Source organism: Coffea eugenioides, chromosome 4 (genome assembly GCF_003713205.1).
Source record: "Coffea eugenioides isolate CCC68of chromosome 4, Ceug_1.0, whole genome shotgun sequence".
NCBI classification, from domain to species: Eukaryota; Viridiplantae; Streptophyta; class Magnoliopsida; order Gentianales; family Rubiaceae; genus Coffea; species Coffea eugenioides.
Genome location: NC_040038.1, coordinates 26,117,858 through 26,125,608, shown reverse-complemented (window position 1 = coordinate 26,125,608; position 7,751 = coordinate 26,117,858).

Genomic DNA, 7,751 nt, shown 5'->3' with positions numbered 1-7,751 from the left:
GTTATTCGAGTCGGGCCGGCAAGGGCCTGGACGATTAGATAACGAACCACGGTAGTCTGTTCGGGGATTTTGGGTATTGAAACCCTTGATTCCGGGTATACTCGAGTATTACCATTTATGTTCGAATACGGTGAGCGGGCCCGGTAAAGGGGTGTTTGGTGGACGGAATTCGGTGCGAAGTGAGGTCTACGGACGCGTTGGTTCTATATACGTTGACGGAGAGTCAACCGGTTTGGATCAAGTATTGCGCTGGAAATTTGGCTCCTGAGAGCCACCTGTATCCTTCTGATTTGAATCATTAGTTACTTTACTTTACATCTGGCATCTGTATCTGATTTGTTAAATGTGAAATGCCATGATTTTCTGATATATGTTTGGTACCTCATTGAGCGCAAGCTCACCCCTTTCTGTTCCTTTTTGTTTTCCTTACAGGAAAATAAATACTTTTGGACTGGATTTGACAAATGGTTGCCGAATTGAGCTAGTTAGACATATCTTTTGTATAGCTCATTGATTTAAACCCTAAATATACTTTTGGGTCCGTTTCTCTTTTGGATTTGGCAAACCGTACATGTATCCACTTTTGAATCACTTTGGTATGCCCTTTGGGTTGTATATGCTAACTTTTGAGATGTAAATATTTGCTTGACGTTTGGTTGGGTTTTGCCATGTCGGTTCCTATTCATGGCCGACTCCGATTTCATTTTGTTTTATTCTGGGATTTTGACTTGTCTATGCGCGTTGTACGGTCCGGAACGTATTCGATCGCTCTAATCTGAACCGTTAGTCCTGGCGAGAGCTGGGCAGGCGGTCCACCGAACCCTTTGGTTCGCCTTAGGGTGAGGTGGGGCTGTCACAGTTGGTATCAGAGCCTGCTTCGCGTGGTCTCTGCGCGGAGTGAGTCTGGACTAAGTGGTGGATAGGTATGAAGGATTAAGTGCTCGTTTGAGCCTAAGCTCTGAATTGTGAATGTTATAGGCTTGTGGTATGTGAGGACCATAGATAGGTACGTCTGGTAGGAATTTCGATTTTTGATGATTTACTCTTGGGACTGGCCAGCTCGAGAGGTGAATTGTCTTATTTCGGATTCTTGTGCCTGAGTACTCCAGAGTTGAGGCGGTGTTCGTAGGTGAGAGTTGCATTTTGGGAACATGAATAGGCTTTGTTTGACTGGAACGAGTACAAGAGGTTATTGGATATCTAGTTTGCATAGTAAGTGTCGTGAGGGATCGGACGGGGTTATTTTAATTGGGTTTGGGACTATATCGCCTTTACTCTTGATTTGCTTTGATACCGCTATGACATAACAGTGGTTTGAGTATGGTGCATAGGATTATCTGTCTAATTTGGCATGTATTGGTGTATTTGATTAACCGTTTTCTTGATACATGGTGTGTTATATATGTATATGTCATTGGTGTAATTGGTGTGCTAGAATATGATTACTTTTGTCACTTTACTGTATTTATGCGTTGAATTACCTTGGGGAAAGGGAAAAAAAACGAGGGAGGAAAAAAAAATATATATATATATGAGGAAGTGGTAGTCGTGGACGTGGTCATGGCCGTGGAACTAAGCGAGGCCAAGAATCAAGAGAAGAAAAGGGAAACAATAGCTGGACAAGGACCGAGAGTGCCACTTGTACTTAGGAATGTATTATGACCCATTGTTTTGCCCGACAGGCTAGCATCCGAGTTCCAGCACTTCCGTAAGATGACACATTGGGTTGATCCGTACCAGGAAATTTCGGTTCTCCGAGATGAAATAGAGGTTCAAAGGAGGCTGACCGAGTACTGGGAAGGGCGATGGAAGCAAGAATATTCAGAGAAACTTGAGCTCTTACACCAAAACATGGAGTTAAAGAGGAAATACGAAGAGATTTCCAATGAGACCGTAGCAATGGCACAAGGTAATACTTCTAGGGGGACTCCAGAGGAAGCTCAAAGGACGGGAATTGCAAGGCCACAACTGAAGATCTTTCATGCAAAGAAAAAGGGTAAAGCTGGTAGATCAATTGCTAAGAAGGGCCGTGGAGCGGGTGGTGTGACAATTTGTGGTTATTGTAGAAAATCCAATCATATTGAAGTGGATTGTTGGAAAAGGGGAAGGAGATGTCTGCGTTGTGGGAGCGCCGAGCATCGAATTGCTCATTGCACGATTAAAGCGCGTGAAAAGAAAGGAACCCAACAACCAATCAAGACCGACCCTGGACCGTCAAGTGGAGAAGGGACTGGAATGAAGAACCTCGTTTCTTCTGACTCTGAAGACGGAAAAGGTACAGGCCAATGGTTACTTTAAATTTTGAAGAGAAAATTTCGAGGGCGAAATTTCTTTAAGGGGGAGAGAGTGTGAGAACCCGTAAATTGCATTTTCTAGGTTTTCGCATTTTTCATGACTTGTTTTCTGCACTTTCTGTATCCGGAAAATTTTCTAGATAATTTTTATGAGTAAATATAGTTTTTAGATGATTTTTCTAGTATCGAATAGATTTTGAGAAATTAAGAGCGTATACCGGACGTGGGACCCACTAGTGTGAGAAGTTCGGAAAAATTCGGCCAATTAGGTTAAGTTTCGGATACTGGTTGAAATTTATCGGGTGTTAAGAGATAAGTAGAGGTTGAGATGTGATTGATGTGAGAGGGACTTAAAGGATAGAGATGTTTTAAAGGAAGTGACAAGTGTCACCTTAAGAGTGGTTGTAACTTATGACAACTATTCACCTTTTTGACTTATTTGACCAATTGATTAAATATCTCAAAAATTACCACAAAAATCACCATTTCTTACCTCCATTGTGGCCGGCCACCTTGAGCAAGGAAGAAAGAAAAACTCTTCAAAGTTTGGCATCCATCTAGTGCAAATCATCCAAAGCAATCACTTAGACTTGTTTCTACTCCATAAAATCTCTTCTTTAGGTGTTAGTAAGTGGTTTGGTGAAGTGTTTTCGGAAGCTAAGGTGAAAAACAACTCTTCCTCTCTTGTTTACTAGGTGAGTGGTGATTGAACTTTCTCCTTCACTTAATGAAGCTTAATTAGTGCCTAGTGGTAGTTAAAGTGATGAATTTTGTGGTTTAGTTCTTGGTTTTGGATGAATTGATGAAGTTTTCAATTTATTGATGAATTTTCTGGTTTAATATGAATGTGATGTTGTGGCTATCCTTGATGATGGGAACTGATGTTTAATGACTCTAGGAGGTGGAAAAAGTGGAAGATTGCAATTAATTTCTATTTTGGAAGAAATCTGGAAAATTAGGGTTCTTGGTTCTTCATTCTGTCCGAAATTTTTGGTCCTAGATAGAGGCCGAACTGGCCTTACCTCAAAACATAAAAGTTGTAGGGAATGACAGTTTAGAGGTGCCTACAAAATTTCAGGTCAATCGGAGTAGTGTAGAGTGAGAAAAATCGAAATTACTATTGCTGTTCTGGTTTACCCGAAATTGGGATTTGCGACTGTAATTGGTTGTTTTGGCTGGAATTGCTTCCGAATTGGTTGTTGAGGCCTTCTGATGAAATTTGGCCCTGTTTCTTAGATTTCAACTGGTTTTGGAATTTCTGGATTTGGACTTGTAGAGCCTGAATTATGATGTTTCCGCTAGAATGCATTTTGGTGAATCTGTTTTACGTTGTTGATGAAGTATCTTGCATTTTTGACCTGTTTGCACACAAAACTGGGTTGAGTGACCTTATGTGATGTTGTAGCCCTGTCTTTTAGGTTCGAAATGGTGGGTCTTTCACCCTCATCCGATAATCGTGGTGCATTTGGTGCTATTACCGCAAAGTAAAGTCAAAACCTATTTTTTTCAGGGCCAAAGTTAATTGCATGTCCGAAATTTCTGGTTTTCTTTAATGTTTGTATATGTTTATGGAACCCTATTAGGGTCATACTTGGCATTGGTTTATGACTCGTTATCGAGTCTCCTTGTACTTGTTTGCATGTTTTAGGGTTTGCTTTCATTCCGGTCATATCCTAGCTAACTTTTGTACTTGTACTACTTTGAGCCTCGTGAACGGCTTTTGGGAAATGAGATGACTTTTGTGTGAGATGTTGGGACTGATTTGAGGAAATAATGAAGCCTTAATGGCTGGAAAAGTAAGAAATTTTGGGGAAGTGCTGCCCGATTTTCTAGGCCGTTTGGTTCTTTTAAGTTGGATTTGCCTTTTGGTAGAAATGAAAGGGCTTTTGGGTTGTTGAACCTAGGTCTTCATGTTATCTTTTTATTCCCAAAAATCATGTTTTGTACCCTTGCATTTGTAATTATTTGGCGAGGCATACGACTAGTAGTCGAGCCTCATGTGCATTTTGTTTACTCGATTATGGATGTGAAACCTTCAGTTGGTTTATTTTGATTATTTTAGGGTTTCTTGGCGATTAAGGCCAATCTGAAGTAAAAACTTTTGAAGTTGAATCGGTGAGTGTATCACTCCCCTCCATTGCTGTTTAACTTGATTTCTGCTCTGCAATCTGTTTATTTGTTCGAGACGAGGGTGTACTTTATCACACTCATTCTCTTGTCTGTTCATAAATGCAATGTACTATGCAAGAATTTGAATCTGTTTATCTGTGTCTGACATCTGCTTCTGGATTTCTATGACCTATGAGCTCAATCCTGTGGCTAAGTTATTCGGATCGGCGACCGGCAAGGTCGTGGAAACGATTAGATAACGAACCTAACGGCTAGTCGTTCGGATTTTGGGTAATTGAGACCTTGATTCCGGGTATACTCGTGAGTAAATGTTAACCATTTATGTTCGAATACGGTGAGCGGGCCCGGTAAAGGGGTGTTTGGTGGACGGAATTCGGTGCGAATTGAGGTCTACGGACGCGTTGGTTCTATATACGTTGACGGAGAGTCAACCGGTTTGGATCAAGTATTGCGCTGGAAATTTGTCTCCTGAGAGCCACCTGTATCCTTCTGATTTGAATCATTAGTTACTTTACTTTACATCTGGCATGTGTATCTGATTTGTTAAATGTGAAATGCCATGATTTTCTGCTATATGTTTGGTACCTCATTGAGCGCAAGCTCACCCCTTTCTGTTCCTTTTTGTTTTCCTTACAGGAAAATAAATACTTTTGGACTGGATTTGACAAATGGTTGTCGAATTGAGCTAGTTAGACATATCTTTTGTATAGCTCATTGATTTAAACCCTAAATATACTTTTGGGTCCGTTTCTCTTTTGGATTTGGCAAACCGTACATGTATCCACTTTTGAATCACTTTGGTATGCCCTTTGGGTTGTATATGCTAACTTTTGAGATGTAAATATTTGCTTGACGTTTGGTTGGGCTTTACCATGTCGGTTCCTATTCATGGCCGACTCCGATTTCGTTTTGTTTTATTCTGGGATTTTGACTTGTCTATGCGCGTTGTACGGTCCGGAACGTTTTCGATCGCTCTAATCTGAACCGTTAGTCCTGGCGAGAGCTGGGCAGGCGGTCCACCGAACCCTTTGGTTCGCCTTAGGGTGAGGTGGGGCTGTCGCAGTTGGTATCAGAGCCAGGTTCGCGTGGTCTCTGCGCGGAGTGAGCCTGGACTAAGTGGTGGATAGGTATGAGGGATTAAGTGCTCGTTTGAGCCTAAGCTCTGAATTGTGAATGTTATAGGCTTTAAATTTTCTTGTGGTATGTGAGGACCATAGATAGGTACGTCTGGTAGGAATTTTGGTTTTTGATGATTTACTCTTGGGACTGGCCAGCTCGAGAGGTGAATTGTCTTATTTCGGATTCTTGTGCCTGAGTACTCCAGAGTTGAGGCGGTGTTCGTAGGTGAGAGTTGCATTTTGGGAACATGAATAGGCTTTGTTTGATTGGAATGAGTACAAGAGGTTATTGGATATCTAGTTTGCATAGTAAGTGACGTGAGGGATCGGACGGGCTTATTTTAATTGGGTCTGGGACTATATCGCCTTTACTCTTGATTTGCTTTGATACCGCTATGACATAACAGTGGTTTGAGTATTGTGCATAGGATTATCTGTCTAATTTGGCATGTATTGGTGTATTTGATTAACCGTTTTCTTGATACATGGTGTGTTATATGTGTATAGGTCATTGGTGTAATTGGTGTGCTAGAATATAATTACTTTTGTCACTTTACTGTATTTATGCGTTGAATTACCTTGGGGAAAGGGGAAAAAAAAAGGGAGGAAAAAATATATATATATATATATATGTGAGGAAGAGGTAGTCGTGGACGTGGTCATGGCCGTGGAACTAAGCGAGGCCAAGAATCAAGAGAAGAAAAGGGAAACAATAGCTGGACAAGGACCGAGAGTGCCACTTGTACTTAGGAATGTATTATGACCCATTGTTTTGCCCGACAGGCTAGCATCCGAGTTCCAGCACTTCCGTAAGATGACACATTGGGTTGATCCGTATCAGGAAATTTCGATTCTCCGAGATGAAATAGAGGTTCAAAGGAGGCTGACCGAGTACTGGGAAGGGCGATGGAAGCAAGAATATTCAGAGAAACTTGAGCTCTTACACCAAAACATGGAGTTAAAGAGGAAATACGAAGAGATTTCCAAGGAGACCGTAGCAATAGCACAAGGTAATACTTCTAGGGGGACTCCAGAGGAAGCTCAAAGGACGGGAATTGCAAGGCCACAACTGAAGATCTTTCATGCAAAGAAAAAGGGTAAAGCTGGTAGATCAATTGCTAAGAAGGGCCGTGGAGCGGGTGGTGTGACAATTTGTGGTTATTGTAGAAAATCCAATCATATTGAAGTGGATTGTTGGAAAAAGGGAAGGAGATGTCTGCGCTGTGGGAGCGCCGAGCATCGAATTGCTCATTGCACGATTAAAGCACGTGAAAAGAAAGGAACCCAACAACCAATCAAGACCGACCCTGGGCCGTCAAGTGGAGAAGGGACTGGAATAAAGAACCTCGTTTCTTCTGACTCTGAAGACGGAGAAGGTACAGGCCAATGGTTACTTTAAATTTTGAAGAGAAAATTTCGAGGGCGAAATTTCTTTAAGGGGGAGGGAGTGTGAGAACCCGTAAATGCATTTTCATAGGTTCGCATTTTTCATAGACTTGTTTCTGCACTTCTGTATCCAAACATGTTTCTAGTAATTCTTTATGAGTAAAATAATAGTTTTTAGATGATTTTTCTAGATCGAATAGATGTTGAAAATAGAAGAGCGTATACGGACGTTGGGATACCCACTACGTGTGAGAAGTTCGGAAAAATTCGGCCATTAAGTTAAGTTTCTGGAATACTGGTTGAAATTTATCGGTGTAAGAGAATAAGTAGAAGTTGAAGATCGTGATATGATGTGAGAGGGACTTTAAAAGGACAGAGATGTTTAAAGGGAAGTGACAAGTGTCACATTTAAGAGTGGTTGTAACTTTGACAACTATTTCACCTTTTTTGACTTATTTGACCAAATTGATTAAATATCTCAAAAATTTACACAAAAAATCACCATTTCTTACCTCCATTGTGGCTGCCCACCCTTGGAGCAAAGGAAGAAAGAAAAACTCTTCCAAGTTTGGTCAATCCATCTAGTGCTAAATATCATCGCAAAGCAATCACACTTAGACTTGTTTCTACTCCATAAAATTTCTTCTTAGGTGTAGGTAAGTGGTTTGGTGAAGTGTTTTTTCGGAAGCTAAGGCTGAAAACAAACTCTCCTCTACTGTGTTTACTAGTAGTGGTCATTGAACTTTCCTCCTTCACTTAATCGAAGCTTAATTAGTGGCCTAGTGGTTAGTTAAAGTGATGAATTTGTGGTTTACTTCTTGGT